The 14,683-nt window shown below is 49.9% G+C and overlaps 1 protein-coding gene across 1 annotated transcript in view; it reads right to left on the reverse strand.

Moving 5' to 3' along the window:
• Window positions 1-14,683, reverse strand: part of pde1a (phosphodiesterase 1A, calmodulin-dependent) — a gene marked incomplete at both ends in the record, with an annotated part of 54,905 nt that overhangs the window by 12,463 nt on the left and 27,759 nt on the right. The window lies entirely within an intron of this gene.

Consider the following 14,683-nt stretch of genomic DNA (forward strand, 5'->3'; position numbering starts at 1 on the left):
ATGAACTCACAGTGTCTGGGCCCGTCTGTCTCACTCTCGAAATTGGAAAGGATTTGGGATTTGGGTGTCTTTCACACAAACACATTCTGAAATATTCACCATGGAGACCAGAGATTAAAATTGCCAGAGGGTGACACTTCCGCTATGCAGTATGACATCGAAAACACACACACACAGAATGCCATGGATCTTTGTAATCAAATCTCTATAGATATCAAGTTTGCTTCTCACAAAACACCTTTAGAATCCGCAGTGTAGTTCAGAACAGGGTGTGTGTGTGTGTGTATGTGTGTATGTGTGTGTGTGTGCGTGTGTGTGGTAGGAGACATGTAGCTGACCAACAGCCCCTCTGGCTGGGTTGGGCTTGGTCCAGGGTGTTGGTGATAGGAACCACGAGCGAGGCTAGTGTGTGTGTGTGTGTGTGTGTGTGTGAGAGAGAGAGAGAGAGAGAGAGAGAGAGAGAGTGTATGCGTGCGTGCATGCATGTGTGTCCGTGTGTGTGTGTGTGTTTGAGTCTGCTGCTGAGTGTCTGAGTGATCAGTAGTGTGATAGAGAGGTGCAGTAGCAGGGAACATGGTTACTATCCTCCCTCCATCATCCTCCCTCCTCCTTCTCCTCCTTGCGTCCTCCTCCCTCTCCTCTCTCCTCTCCATCCTCCCTCCTCTCCTCTCCATCCTCCTCCCTCTCCTCTCCTCCACCTCCATCTCCTCTCCACCCTCCCCTCTCTCTCCACTCCTCTGCTCTCCTCCCTCTCATCTCCTCTCCTCCCTCTCCACTCGCTCCTCCTCTCCATCCTCCTTCCTTTCCACTCCTCTCCTCCTTCTCCTCTCCATCCTCCTCTCCATCCCTCCTCCTCTCCTCTCCTCTCCACTTCCCCTGAAGAGCCGTAGCTTCAGCGGTATAAATGTCAGGTGGTGATGTCACACTGCGGTGTTGGAACAGACGCAGATCAATGTAGAGATCCCACCAGCTGCTGTGCATCTGAGCTGTACACACAAGCCGCCTGTAACTCTGGGAATCATCGCCCTGGGAGTTCATCGACTTGGGAGGGATGCCATTCGGCGCAGATGTTTTCCCGAACACCCACAACAACAAGCGCAGAAGCAGGGGTGTAGGATTTCTTATGTGGCCAGGAGAAACGTAGCTGGGCCACACACCCAGGGGGACACACTCTAGGTGGGCGGTCTGGGGGTCCTCCTACATCACAATTATTTTGAGCAGCTGTCTGTTAGTGGTTGGATGGTTCGGTGTGAACTCATTTTATAAACTGAAACAAGTTAGTTTGTTTTTTTTGCAGTAATTTGTTTCGCAAGCTTAGGGCCCATTCACAGTCAACGCAAGCTATGCTAGCGCGAGCTACGCAAAGCTACGCAAGGTGACGTTGACGCGTCCTTGCGTAGCAACGTGTGTCGTGCAGAAATGTGTCACTTTACGCGAGCGCAAGTGCTATTTCACCCCCCGCGCGGGTGACAGAGGGCTCACACGCTTGCGTTTGATGCGTCAACATTGACGGATGGCGGAAGGCGTGTCTGCCGCACGCAACAACAACCAATCACATTGTCCAAAACTGCGCTTGAAACAACAGCCAGTAGATTCTCCGAACCTGCTAGCGCGCACTATTTTGAAAACCCACCCGGCTTTTCGTTTAGTGCTGTCATGGATGCTAATCTGGTCGAACGTGTGGCGATCGTCTATGCATTGTGGTTGAGGCGACGTGAACGTGGTGTCCGCAGGTATTGGGTACATCCTATCCTCCAAACCCACCGGCAACGGGGAGAGTTCCATGGACTTGTCCAGGAACTCCGTTTGGATGGTGACCGGTTTGAGATGTACTTCAGGATGAAGCGGGACACCTTTGGCGAGTTGCTCGGTAAAGTCGGTCCCCTCATCACAAAGGCAGACACGGGGATGAGGTTGTCCATCGGACCTGCCGAGCGACTCGCTATCTGCCTACGGTAAGATTTGATTTTGTTTACTGTGATTAGCCTAGAGGTGTGTGTGTAGGCCTAATAAAATACCAGTCTCATCTAATGTTGCAAATGGATAATTTATCTACAGCTTGTATGTTTGCTTAAGAGTTTCAGTAAAATGCAGTAACCTAATCTTATGATAGGCCACTGCCACTACAAATAGTACAGGTTATACAGTTAATCACTTTTTTTAACTGTATATTTGTATATTTTCTTTAGGTATCTGGCCACCGGTGACTCCTTCAAGACCATTGCCTTCAGCTACCGGCTTGGTCATTCCACTGTGTGTGGCATCGTCAGGGAGGTTGCGAGTGCCATCTGGACTGCCCTGGTGGAGGAGACCATGCCAGTTCTCAAGATGGACGACTGGAGGGCCATCGCTGTGCAGTTCCAGGAGCGTTGGAACTTTCCCAACTGCATCGGGGCCATCGACGGGAAGCATGTGGTCCTGCAAGCTCCAGGCAACTCCGGGTCACTGTACCACAATTATAAGTCCACCTTCTCCCTTGTACTCCTGGCTGTGGTAGATGCCAACTACCTGTTCAGGGTCGTGGATGTTGGGGGCTACGGCAGGACCAGTGACAGCGGGAGCCTGCGGAACTCAGCGTTCGGAGAGGCCCTCAGAGATGGAACCCTGGCCATACCACCTGACACCTCCATCCCAGGAGCAGAGCAGCGAGGCCCACTCCCCTACGTGTTTGTAGGGGATGAGGCCTTCCCCCTCGGACCTCACCTGCTGCGTCCATTCCCTGGACACCATCTGACACCTGAGAGGAGGGTGTTCAACTACCGACTGAGCCGGCCAGGTTGGTAGTTGAGTGTGCCTTTGGTCAGCTCTCCTCTCGGTGGAGGATGTACCACTGTGTCATCGGCACCAGTCCAGAGGTAGCTGGGGAGTGTGTGAAGGCTACATGTGTGCTCCACAACTTCCTCCGGATGAAGGCACTAGAGACGATGCCAGCCACACATGGACCTGCAGCTGAGTCCAGCACCACCGAGGGTTGTCTGTATGATGCGCCGAGGATGGGCTCCAACAACGCCTCACGTAGGGCCATCCAGGTGAGGGAGACCTACTGCTCCTACATGAACCAGGAGGGTGCGGTACCGTGGCAGTGGAACGTCGTGTAGCGTGCACACACCAAAGGCTCTTGTCAGAGCCACACAAAAGCTCTTTTAAGAGCTACCTTGCCTCCTAAAATCCAACCCCACGTCCACGCCGTAGGAGGTGGCAACAGGACATAATGTTCTGGCAGACGGGGCTCTGGTGCAACTTGACGAATAAAGTTAATACAACGTAATATTGTGGTTGTCGTTTTATGGTTGTGTAAACATTGTCATTGAAATCCCTACAGTAACAAAGCAGATTCTGTATATACAAGGTGTTTCTCTTAGAAAAAGCATGCATCTTCCAAATGTCATTTAAAAAAAGCACCATCACTAACATAACATTCCTGTTTAATGTGTTTTAATCTTACACTTTTCCCTTTTAGCTGTTTTCTGCAGGTTTTCACAGAAGCACTAATAACAATGACTGTACATTCCAGTTACCTATTGTCACGGTCGGATCCGTCTAGTCTCTGTGTCTGTCATTGTGTGGGATGGTGATTGGTCTGAAGAGGCTTAGGGGCGGGTCTGACTCAGGGAGGGTTTGAACCAAGCCCCCAGGATTCGAAATCTAAAGTGAAGGCCTATTGAACCGCGCCATCTTGGCTAGATTTGTAGTCATTTTGCTATTTCCGGTGACTTTTGTACTTGCGCAGTTGTGCTTTTCTGTCCGAAGCGCGTCCACGCACGTTCCCGGCTCTCCCCGCTTTGATTTAGCAATGAAAACCGGCTTGCATATTAACCTGTTTTTGTAAAATATATCCATTGGAGAAATTATTTTTTCATCCAGGCAGCTTAGTTTTAACAGGTTAAATATAACTGAACATGTTTTGTTTGCTAGTAGATGGTATTCATTCCGTTCGCGATAACGTTATTGCAGCCAGGCTAAATTCCTCCAGGGAGCCAGTGACAGGCGAGTTGAAGAGCTTCCCTCCCCGCCAGCAGGAGCTTTGGCCGCTGCTACCGCATCTCGGATAACCCGCTGAGTTCGTGGCTGCTATTTCACATTCGCCCTTGATCAATCCCAATACCGATCCATGGTAATAATGAATCAATCGTTCAGATCGGCAGTGCTGCATGCATGTTACAACATCATTGTTAGCTTTATTAACATATGAGAAATACTCGACTCCCGCACACACTTTTTCTCTGCTTTAATCTTTTTTTAAACAACGTTTCGGTGTTGCCACCTTCATCAGGACAGAAATCTGTCCTGATGAAGGTGGCAACACCGAAACGTTGTTTAAAAAAAGATTAAAGCAGAGAAAAAGTGTGTGCGGGAGTCGAGTATTTCTCATTTGAAACCTTAAAGGGGATTTACTCCCAGCACCACCATTTTGTAAGAGTGTGCATGTTGGTTTTTTTCACTTAGCTTTATTAACATAACCATAGACTGAAACCATAAACATTTATCTCTCTAACGTTAGGCTATCCATCTTACACCAGTCGGCCATTCGATAGCTAGAAGCGGTGCCAACGTTGACCGTGGACGCGCGTAGGACAGAAGTACAACTGCGCAAGTACAAAAGTCACCGGAAGGCCAGAAAAGCACAACTGCGCAAGTACAAAAGTCACCGGAAATGGTCAAATGACTACAAATTTGCCAAGATGGCGTGGTTCAATAGGGCTTCATTGTTGATAGCGGTCAGTGAATGGAGTGGCTGTATCCAGTTCTATTAATACATCCATGGTTTGAACTTAACCCGGCAGGAGACGGAAGAGAAGGCCCCCGTGGATCCAGCGTCTCGCCGGGAAGCCAAACCTTGCACTGAGGACATTGATTAAGACCGTGACTGAACCCTGTAGAGATCCTGTGTCCGTTGTTTCGTTAGCCGCTTCGGTGGCTCTTCGCGCTACACTGAGAGTAGCAACCCAAGGATTGGGCTGGCCGCTTATGGAAGCCAGGCTGCCCTCCCAAGAAGGCTTGGATCGATTACTGGAGCGACCGTCAGTAGCCTACTGCGTCCAGGTAGGACCCGCCTAAGCCAACCTGTTCAGGTACAACATATTCCACGCCGATGACAAACCGGAGCTAGAGTGCACGGCTCAGTTTCTAGCCCGAGGTAACCCCTAGACTACCGAGTTCGCATTAATGATTCTCGGGTGGTATCTGGCCGTGACATTGTGGGTGGCTCGTCCGGGACTGAACGTGAGTGAATGTTAGCTAACAGGTTGGGGAGTTAGCCCTAAGTGGCGTTGCACTAGCTATTAGCCGCTTGCTATTAGCCGCTAGCTATTAGTTAGCTTTATTTAGTATGGCGCTAGCTTTTGTTAGCATTTAGCATCAGAACGTCTGGTTGCTGGGACGAAAGACGCATTGAGTTGGGTTGGCCAGCTTGGATGGTTCAGACGCCGCCAGTTAGTTAGAGGGGCGTTGAATTCAAATGGCAGATTAGCTGCTGCGTCAAGTAGTCCCAATTCCCAGACCAAAAATAGTAGATTAAAGCTAAAGTTATAGTAGTTTGACTTGTAGATGGTAAATGGGATTTGACGGGGAATTAGTATACGGTTGCACAGAGTTGGTGTTAGTTTGATGTCTTGGGTTCTGGCTGTGCGTGAGGTGATTTGTAAATTGGTTGGATAGACTGGGCTAAGTGTGGAGCATAGGAGTGCTGCTACATTAGCGCCAGTAGTGTTGTTGCGATAGCCTGGTAACGTTAGTGAGTGGGGAGCGAATTCCCAATGCCACAATCGATCATGGGAGAGCATGTCGATGTGTGGGGGTTAACCCCAGAACAATGTAAGAGGCTGAGCAAGGACCAGTTGATCACAATAGCACAGGAGGAGGATATAGACTTGGCCAAAGATCTGAGAAAGCTAGCTATAGCTGAAATAATTATAGAGCATTGTCAGTTAGAAGAGAATAAGAGACTGAAGGAAAGAGTAACACAGAGGGAGCGAGAAGAAAGAATAGAAAGAGAGAGTAGAGAGCATGACGCCAAGATGGCAGAGCACAAAGCCCAAATGGCCAAGATGGAACTAGAGAAATTAGTCTATAACAAGAAATCTACAAGCTTTGACATAAACCGGGCGCGTCACTTCATACCACCCTTTGAAGAGGGAGAAGTAGATATCTTCTTTGAGATGTTTGAGAAGGTAGCGAAAGACAGTGAAAGGCCAGAGGAGAAATGGCCGCTCCTTGTACAGAGTGTATTAAAGGGAAAAGCCCAGAGAGCTGTAGCTGCATTGGATTGCAGAACAGGGTTGGAATATGATGCACTTAGAACGGCGGTCCTGCAGGCCTATGGTAGTGTACCTGAGTCATATAGGAAGCAGTTTCGTGAGTTGAGGCGCCAGCCAGGAGAATCATATCTAGACTTATGGAGGAAACAAGTGATAGCAATTGACCGATGGCTTAGCTCCACTGAGACTTTTACCTATCAGGAGCTAAGAGAACTATTCATATTGGAGCAGTTTAAGAATAGTGCCCCCCGAGAGTTAGAAATATATCTAAGTGAGAAGGACGTGAAAAGCCCAGAACGAGCGGCTGAGTTAGCTGATAGTTATGAGATCATTCATGGCAGAGTCACTGGGGGCGGAGTTAGTCGGAGACGACCCCATGAGGAGAGATCGAGTGGGGCGTTTCCCCCAAGGAAGCAGGATAACGGAGGTGTTTGGCACCCTCCAGTGAATGAGAGAAACCAAGCCGGCCCGTTTAGACCTGATCGGTTCTCAGGGAGGCCAGACCGTCCACCGCTTCGGCAAGGGGGCTCCGCCCAGTCAGCAGGCCGCGGTCAGTTTTCTCCAGTGAACATCCAGTGTTACCACTGCAAAAAGTGGGGCCAAGAAAACCCAGTGCCCTAAGTTAGGGTCCAGGGATGATCACGTCCCTCGGCGTGAGCTAATGGCCATCTCGACAGAGGCTGATGCCAAAGGAGACCTGTGTGGGTATGAGGAGTATGTAACAGAGGGGACGGTGTCAGAGTCCGACCAAGGGCCACAGGAGTCAGTGACTGTACTAAGGGACAGTGCGTCAAAACTGACTCTGATGTTGAAAGAGGTGAATGTACTCTCTAACACTACGTTCACTGGTCAGTTTTTAGTGGTAAAGGGATTTGGAGGCGGCTATGAGCAGGCGCCCCTCCACCGTATCTATTTGCGCTCAGAGGAGCTGTGTTCCCCTGGGGAACAATGGGCAACCGTGGCAGAAGTAAGTAGTCTGCCTGTGAGGGGAATACAGGTCATCCTGGGGAATGATTTAGCGAGGCCCAGAATTAAACCAGTAGAACCAGTAGTACTAGAGCAGCCTTCAGAGTCAGTAGAGCTGTGCGAGTTGGAAAGGGAATTTCCAGAGGTGTTTTCGGCGTGTGTAGTTACCCGGTCTCGGGCGGAGGAAACTGAAACTCCTGGAGAGGACCCCTCACTGGGGACCAGCGGTGGGGTTAGTATAGATCTGGGGGAGACAGTCTTCCCCCAGCTGGATAAGTCTGGGGGCAAGGCGCCCCCGAGTGAGCGGGTGCCAGAAGTCCGGGAGCCGACCAGCATGGAGCCATTTGAGGTAGCAGTAGGCCCAGAGATTCCCTCTCTTGACCAATCGTCCCTGGGTAGAGAGCAGAAAGCGGATCCCTCCTTGGCGTATGCCTGTAAAATGGCCACTTCAGAGGAGGAGAGTAAGGAGGTGAACACTGGCTACTTCTGGCGTGGCAGGGTTTTGTTCAGGAAGTGGAGACCTGTAGGCCGGCTGAATCAGGACTGGGCTAGTTATGAACAGGTCATGCTGCCCCAGAGATGTCGAGCAGAGGTACTCCAGTTGGCGCATGAGTTCAGTCTAGGCGGTCATCTGGGGTTCAAAAAGACTATGGACAGAATTAGCAGGCAGTTCTATTGGCCGAGCATAAGGCGTGAGGTGAAGCGGTTTTGCCGCTCGTGCCACACATGTCAGGTGGTGGGAGGGCCGGGGAGGGTTCCCCCGGTCGCCCCTCTTAAACCGTTGCCGGTTGTGACGGAACCTTTTGTGGAAATCATGATTGATTGCGTAGGCCCCCTACCTAAGACCAAGCGAGGTAACGAGTACCTACTTACTGTTTTGGATATGGCCACTAGATATCCTGAGGTTTTTCCCTTGCGTACTATCAGGGCGAAGGTTATCGCAGAACATCTAATCAAGTTCTTTGCTTGGGCGGGTTTGCCAAAGACTATTCAGTCGGATAGGGGATCCAATTTCACGTCTCAGTTGTATCGTCAAGTGATGTCAGAGCTAAAAATACTCCCCAAGTATTCATCTGCATACCACCCTCAGTCCCAGGGGGCCATTGAGCGCTTCCATGGCACGTTGAAGAGTATGATCAGGAAGTTTGTGGAGAGCCAGCCTAAAGAATGGGACGAGGCAATCCCTTTTCTCTTGTTTGCTATTCGGGATGCCCCCTCTGACTCTCTAGGATTTAGTCCGTTCGAATTAGTTTTTGGGCATGAGGTGCGGGGCCCCCTTAAACTGTTAAGGGAGCAGATGGTTGAACCCACATCTCCAGGAGATGTTTTGCAGTATGTTGAGTCTTGTAGAGCTCGGCTGCAGGCAGCGTGTGAAGTGGCGGGCAAGAACTTAGTTGGGGCTAAGGCCCGCATGAAAGCCAAGTATGACTGCAAGACGACCCGCCGGTCCTTCGACCCAGGCGACAAGGTCCTGGTGTTAGTAGCAGGGCCTCGGACACAGCTAGGCCCAGGGTTTGTGGGCCCGTATACAGTCCTTAGGAAGCTTGGGGATCTTAACTACGTGGTGGCGACCCCTGATAGGCGTTCGAAGACCCGCCTATGTCATGTGAACTCCATGAAGGCATACGAGGGGCGGGACACGGAGGCAGTAGTCTGCTGTGTTGCCGAGGAAAGGGGGGAAGAAAAGGAGGAGTTAGGGGAGGATTCCTCCCCTCCAGGGGTTGTAGGGGTGAGGCTACAGAACACCCAAGCCCTTGCCAGGTTGGATAGCCAGCTAGAGCACCTGTCCGGGCCTCAGCGATTAGATATCCAGCGGTTGGTAGGTTTATTTCCCCAGCTCTTTCAGGATGTACCGGGTCGGACCGGGAAGGCTCAGCATGATGTAGATACTGGGACTGCTGCCCCAGTAAGGTCACACCCTTACCGTTATCCCCCGCGTAAGAAAGAGACTATACGGGAGGAAGTAGACTATATGCTGGAGATTGGAGTCATTGAGCCAGCAGACAGCGCTTGGAGCTCTCCTGTGGTGTTGGCGGCACAGGAGGGAAGAGCGGATAGATTCTGTGTGGATTTTAGAAAGCTGAACGTGGTGACGCGGGGGGATGCGTTCCCTATCCCACGCCTAGAGGACTGTATTGACCAGGTTGGTCAGGCCAAGTGGGTCACGAAGGTGGATCTGTTGAAGGGTTACTTTCAGGTTCCCCTGACCGAACGAGCTAAGGAGAGGTCAGCCTTTGTGACGCATGATGGGCTGTATCGCTTTACAGTCATGCCATTTGGAATGAAGAACGCCCCGGCCACATTCCAGAGGCTCATGAATGCCGTCACTCAGGGGTTGCGTAACACCGTCACCTACCTTGATGATGTGGTAACTTACAGCGAGACGTGGGAGGAGCATGTCGCTCATGTTGGGGCATTGTTTGAGCGCTTGGCGGAGGCGGGATTGGTGGTCAACCTTCCGAAGTGTGAGTTCGGGAAGGGCAGGGTCACCTATCTGGGTCATCAGGTCGGCGGTGGGACTGTGTTGCCTAGAACAGCGAAGGTGCAGGCCATCATAGATTTTCCCCCTCCCAGGACGAGGACCCAGCTGAGGCAGATTCTGGGGATGTGCGGTTTCTATAGAAGGTTTGTGTCAAACTTTGCGGCCGTGACTGCTCCCTTGACCAACTTGCTCAGGAGTGGAGTGAAGTGGGATTGGTCGGGAGAGTGTAGGGAGGCTTTAGCCCAGGTGAAAAACATCCTCTCAAGTGCGCCGGTCCTTAAGGCACCTGATTTTTTCACAACCGTTTGCTTTAGCAGTGGATGCCTGTGATGTAGGAGTGGGAGCGGTTCTGCTGCAGGCAGGGGCTGATGGGGTTGAGCGGCCGGTAGCCTACTTTTCGAAGAAGCTCAACTGTCATCAGAGAGGGTATTCGACCATAGAAAAGGAAGCCCTAGCCTTAGTCCTGGCCGTGAGGCATTTCGAGATCTACGTGGCCAGTAGTGATCAGGTGCTGAAGGTCTACTCTGATCATAAACCGTTGACGTTTCTGGCCAAGTTCAGTAGCGCTAATGCTCGTGTGTTTCGCTGGGGGCTACTCTTGCAGCCGTATAGTATGGTGATTAAGCATATAGCGGGTAAGGATAATGTTATTGCTGATGCCCTGTCCAGAGGGTGAAGCAGCACGATGTGGGATTGCACCCAAGTAGGACTAGGTTGGTTAAGGAAGCCGTGAGGTGCCAGATACTTCTGTGAGGGGGAGTGGGGATAGTCTGAAGGATGGTCTTTTGAAAAAAAAAAGGCCTTAGGCTGATCACTCGAACCCTGGTATTTGGACAAGGCTGTTGTGGGGGTGAATGGTAGTGATTTTTGGAAAAAGGGAAAATCGGGAGGAATAAAAAATATATAAAATTGTAGAAAAATCCAGAAAAATAACTATTTCGTGTCTAGTGTCTTTTTATGTTTTTTCTTTTTGATGGGGGGAGGAATGTCACGGTCGGATCCGTCTAGTCTCTGTGTCTGTCATTGTGTGGGATGGTGATTGGTCTGAAGAGGCTTAGGGGCGGGTCTGACTCAGGGAGGGTTTGAACTTAACCCGGCAGGAGACGGAAGAGAAGGCCCCCGTGGATCCAGCGTCTCGCCGGGAAGCCAAACCTTGCACTGAGGACATTGATTAAGACCGTGACTGAACCCTGTAGAGATCCTGTGTCCGTTGTTTCGTTAGCCGCTTCGGTGGCTCTTCGCGCTACACTGAGAGTAGCAACCCAAGGATTGGGCTGGCCGCTTATGGAAGCCAGGCTGCCCTCCCAAGAAGGCTTGGATCGATTACTGGAGCGACCGTCAGTAGCCTACTGCGTCCAGGTAGGACCCGCCTAAGCCAACCTGTTCAGGTACAACATATTCCACGCCGATGACAGACCGGAGCTAGAGTGCACGGCTCAGTTTCTAGCCCGAGGTAACCCCTAGACTACCGAGTTCGCATTAATGATTCTCGGGTGGTATCTGGCCGTGACACTATTAATAGACAAGTGTTTGGTATCTTGAATTGTTGGACAAACCTTTTAATACGACATACAATTAAGGCACAGTTAGACCATGAGTTAATTTTAGAAACCTTTATTTACATTTAAATGATAAATTATATTGAAATATAAAATTATTTAATAAAATACAAATAATATAGAAATAATTCAATAAAAAGCAACCCAACTCAAATGATAAAAAAAATAAAAAAATAACTCGCACACAGACATACACACAGGTCTGAGATTCTAAATCCACCAGCTAGTGTTTGTGTGATTTAATTTTCAGCCTCTTCAGCCTCAAACACTAGCTGGTGGATTTTGAATCTCAGCCTCGCCCTCTTCGCAGCTGGGATTCTTTTAATGGCTGGCAAAAGGCTCCTCAAGAAAAGGTCATCCTCATCCACATCCGGTTGTGGTGGTGGAGGTGGTGGTGGAGGTGCTGCTGGCACCCGTTTGGCCTGCTGGATGGTCTCCATTAGTATTTTTTCAAAAGGAGAGAGGCTGTCCTTTGCCCTCTTCCGACCTCTGTCAAGAATGAAGATTGTTACTAAATTTGTCTTGAGCATAGAGGATATAATGTATACATTTATAGTACATAAACAGACATGCAATGCATAATACAAACGGGTACAGACATGTAGCAAGACATCCAAGTAATAACTTAATGAGAACATCTACCTGGAGTCATGGGCCTCGCTTCCCCCCTCCTCCATCTGGCTTGGTCGACCTGCATGCTGAAATAATAATAACTATTAAGGAGCTGTGTATTGAGTCTAAATGTGTCCCTTAAACTTTATGGGTCAAGACAGTTGTCCAAAGCCTGCACTATCCTGTCCAAACGTTTATCTTTAGTCTTTTACTATAATGGATAGTCTAATAATTACTCAATTCAATTCAACCAGCTTTATTGGCGGGACATGCAATATTAGAAAACATTCTCAAAAGCATATTGTAACATAAGGTACTAGCTCCTCCTTGAAAAGACTGGTTTCATTACTAGTCTGTCATGTGGCTGATCTGGCTCTCTACCTCCTCTGGCCGCTGTGAAATATCCCTCTCTGGCTCTTCCTCCACCTGCATGTTACTAGGGCCTGGGGTGGGGGGCTGAAGATGAGGGGGGCCTGGGGTGGGGGGCTGAAGAAGAGGGGGGGCTGGGGTGGGGGTCTGAAGATGAGGGGGGGCTGGGGTGGGGGGGTGAAGATGAGGGGGGGCTGGGGTGGGGGGCTGAAGATGAGGGGGGGCTGGGGTGGGGGGATGAAGATGAGGGGGGGCTGGGGTTGGGGGGTGAAGAGCAGGGGGGGCTGGGGTGGGGGGCTGAAGAGCAGGGGGGGCTGGGGTGGTGGGCCTAGGAGTGGGGCAGGGAGCAGTGCGCCTGGGGATGTTGCTGGTAGTCTTGCGGTCAGCAACAAAAGGGGTCAGAAACCGCAAGACTGCCATGTAGCTCCACTGCGGGGTCTGCACTGCTCCTGCCCCACTCCTTTTTCCTTCCTTCTCTGCATTTAGCTCTTTCTTGAATCTGTCCCTCAGGCTCCTCCACCTTGCCTTGCACACTTCCTCTATTGAAATGCAAAATGTGTGTGAGCGAGATAGATAGATAAATAGATAAGTACTTTATTCCCAAAGGAAATTATTTCACAAGGTTGCTCCAGCATACAGTAACCATACAAATAAGCAGTGCCTAAGAATAACAGTACAAAAGAAGATGGTAATAAAACTGTAACTACATAACATTTATGGCTATGTTCTTGATATATATGGTGAGCCAGGCTACTTTTCGTATTAATGCAAGTTATTGAATGCTAGCGAGCAAGATGGGACATAGCTAGCATGGCTAGCGAGCTGTTAGCTACTATCACTGCAATGTTAGTAGCCTACTAAATAAACTCCCGACGAGACAAATACATACCAGATTCACCAACAGCCTCTGCGACCTCTCTCCAGGCCTTCTCCTTCAGATTTTTGTCCCGGTAAATGAACAGAGATTGGTCATATATAGCCGGGTGATTGCACACGGCGATTATTAGTTTGTCCTCCATCTTAGTATCGAAAAATGTGAAAATCCCGCCTTGCGATGACGTCTTTCTCCGTCAAGACATCTGATTGGTCGGAAGCTCCGGCAACGCATCTGAAAGTTGAAAATGTTTTAACTTTCGACGCTAGCAACGAAGGCAACGCAACGCACCGGGACAACAACGGAACCAGAATGCCATTCGGCTGCAGCCATTGAAAGTGAATGGCATCCGTCAAAGTTGACGCATCAAACGCAAGCGTGTGAGCCCCCCGTCAACATGGTAGCTACCTTTCCATCGCGTGCACAGCGGAAATTCGCAGACTCAGAACCAATCAGGTAAGAAATGTAATGATACAGTAGCTGTAAATTTTATTCAGTAACTAGATACGTATTCTATTATATTTATCTAATTAAAGCAGACCAAATATTATAAGGTTAATGTTACATTTATGCAAAATAAAGCTGATTGACTGTGGGTCTGTCTGACGTGCATGTAGCTGGGCCATCCAGGCCCATCCAGGCCAACCCGTGCCTACGCGCCTGTTCAGAAGTCTGCTAATCCACTAGCCTTCATCCTCTCTCTCCTAACTGTCCAATATCCTGCTTCCTCTCTCCCGGCTGTCCAATAGCCTGCTTCCTCTCTCCCAGCTGTCCAATAGCCTGCTTCCTCTCTCCCAGCTGTCCAATAGCCTGCTTCCTCTCTCCCAGCTGTCCAATAGCCTGCTTTGGTTCTCCTCAGCTGTCCAATAGCCTGCTTCCTCTCCCCCAGCTGTCCAATAGCCTGCTTTGGCTCTCCTCAGCTGTCCAATAGCCTGCTTTGGCTCTCCTCAGCTGTCCAATTAGCCCGATCATCTCTGCGCTTGATATTCCAGTATTCAAGTCTACGAGCAGAACCAGAGTTGTGTAGACCACCTTCCTCCTGGTATCTATCCTTCCTCCTGGTATATCCTTCCTCCTGGTATCTATCCTTCCTCCTGGTATCTATCCTTCCTCCTGGTATATCCTTCCTCCTGGTATGGCGTCACATTTATGTCAGAAGTCAAGAGCGTGTAAAACACACTCACGGGCAGATTATGTTATTTCACACGCGCAGATATTAACTGCGCTCGCACGATATAAATCCTCGCGAACAAATTTAACAACCGTGAGCGATACAGGCTGCTGCGGGCGTATCTGCTAGTGGAGCACTTTCTCCTCGCGTCAGTTCAGTTCTGCTCGCATGCACTTGATTTCTGCGCGCTCGCAGTGTAGCTCTGCGTGTGCGAACCGGCCTCTCTTGCTCGACGTTAAATTATGCGAGCAAGGTGAAAATCTGATTGACAATTTGGGGCGGATACCAAGGGAGGGACTGCCCTCTTGTGATTGGTCAGCCTAGCCTACATGAAAATAATGGGTTAGCTGGGAAGAGCTCTCAACATGGTTTGATTCATCATTCATTGATTCT

This window comes from Borostomias antarcticus (assembly GCF_949987555.1).
Source record: "Borostomias antarcticus genome assembly, chromosome: 9".
NCBI lineage: Eukaryota > Metazoa > Chordata > Actinopteri > Stomiiformes > Stomiidae > Borostomias > Borostomias antarcticus.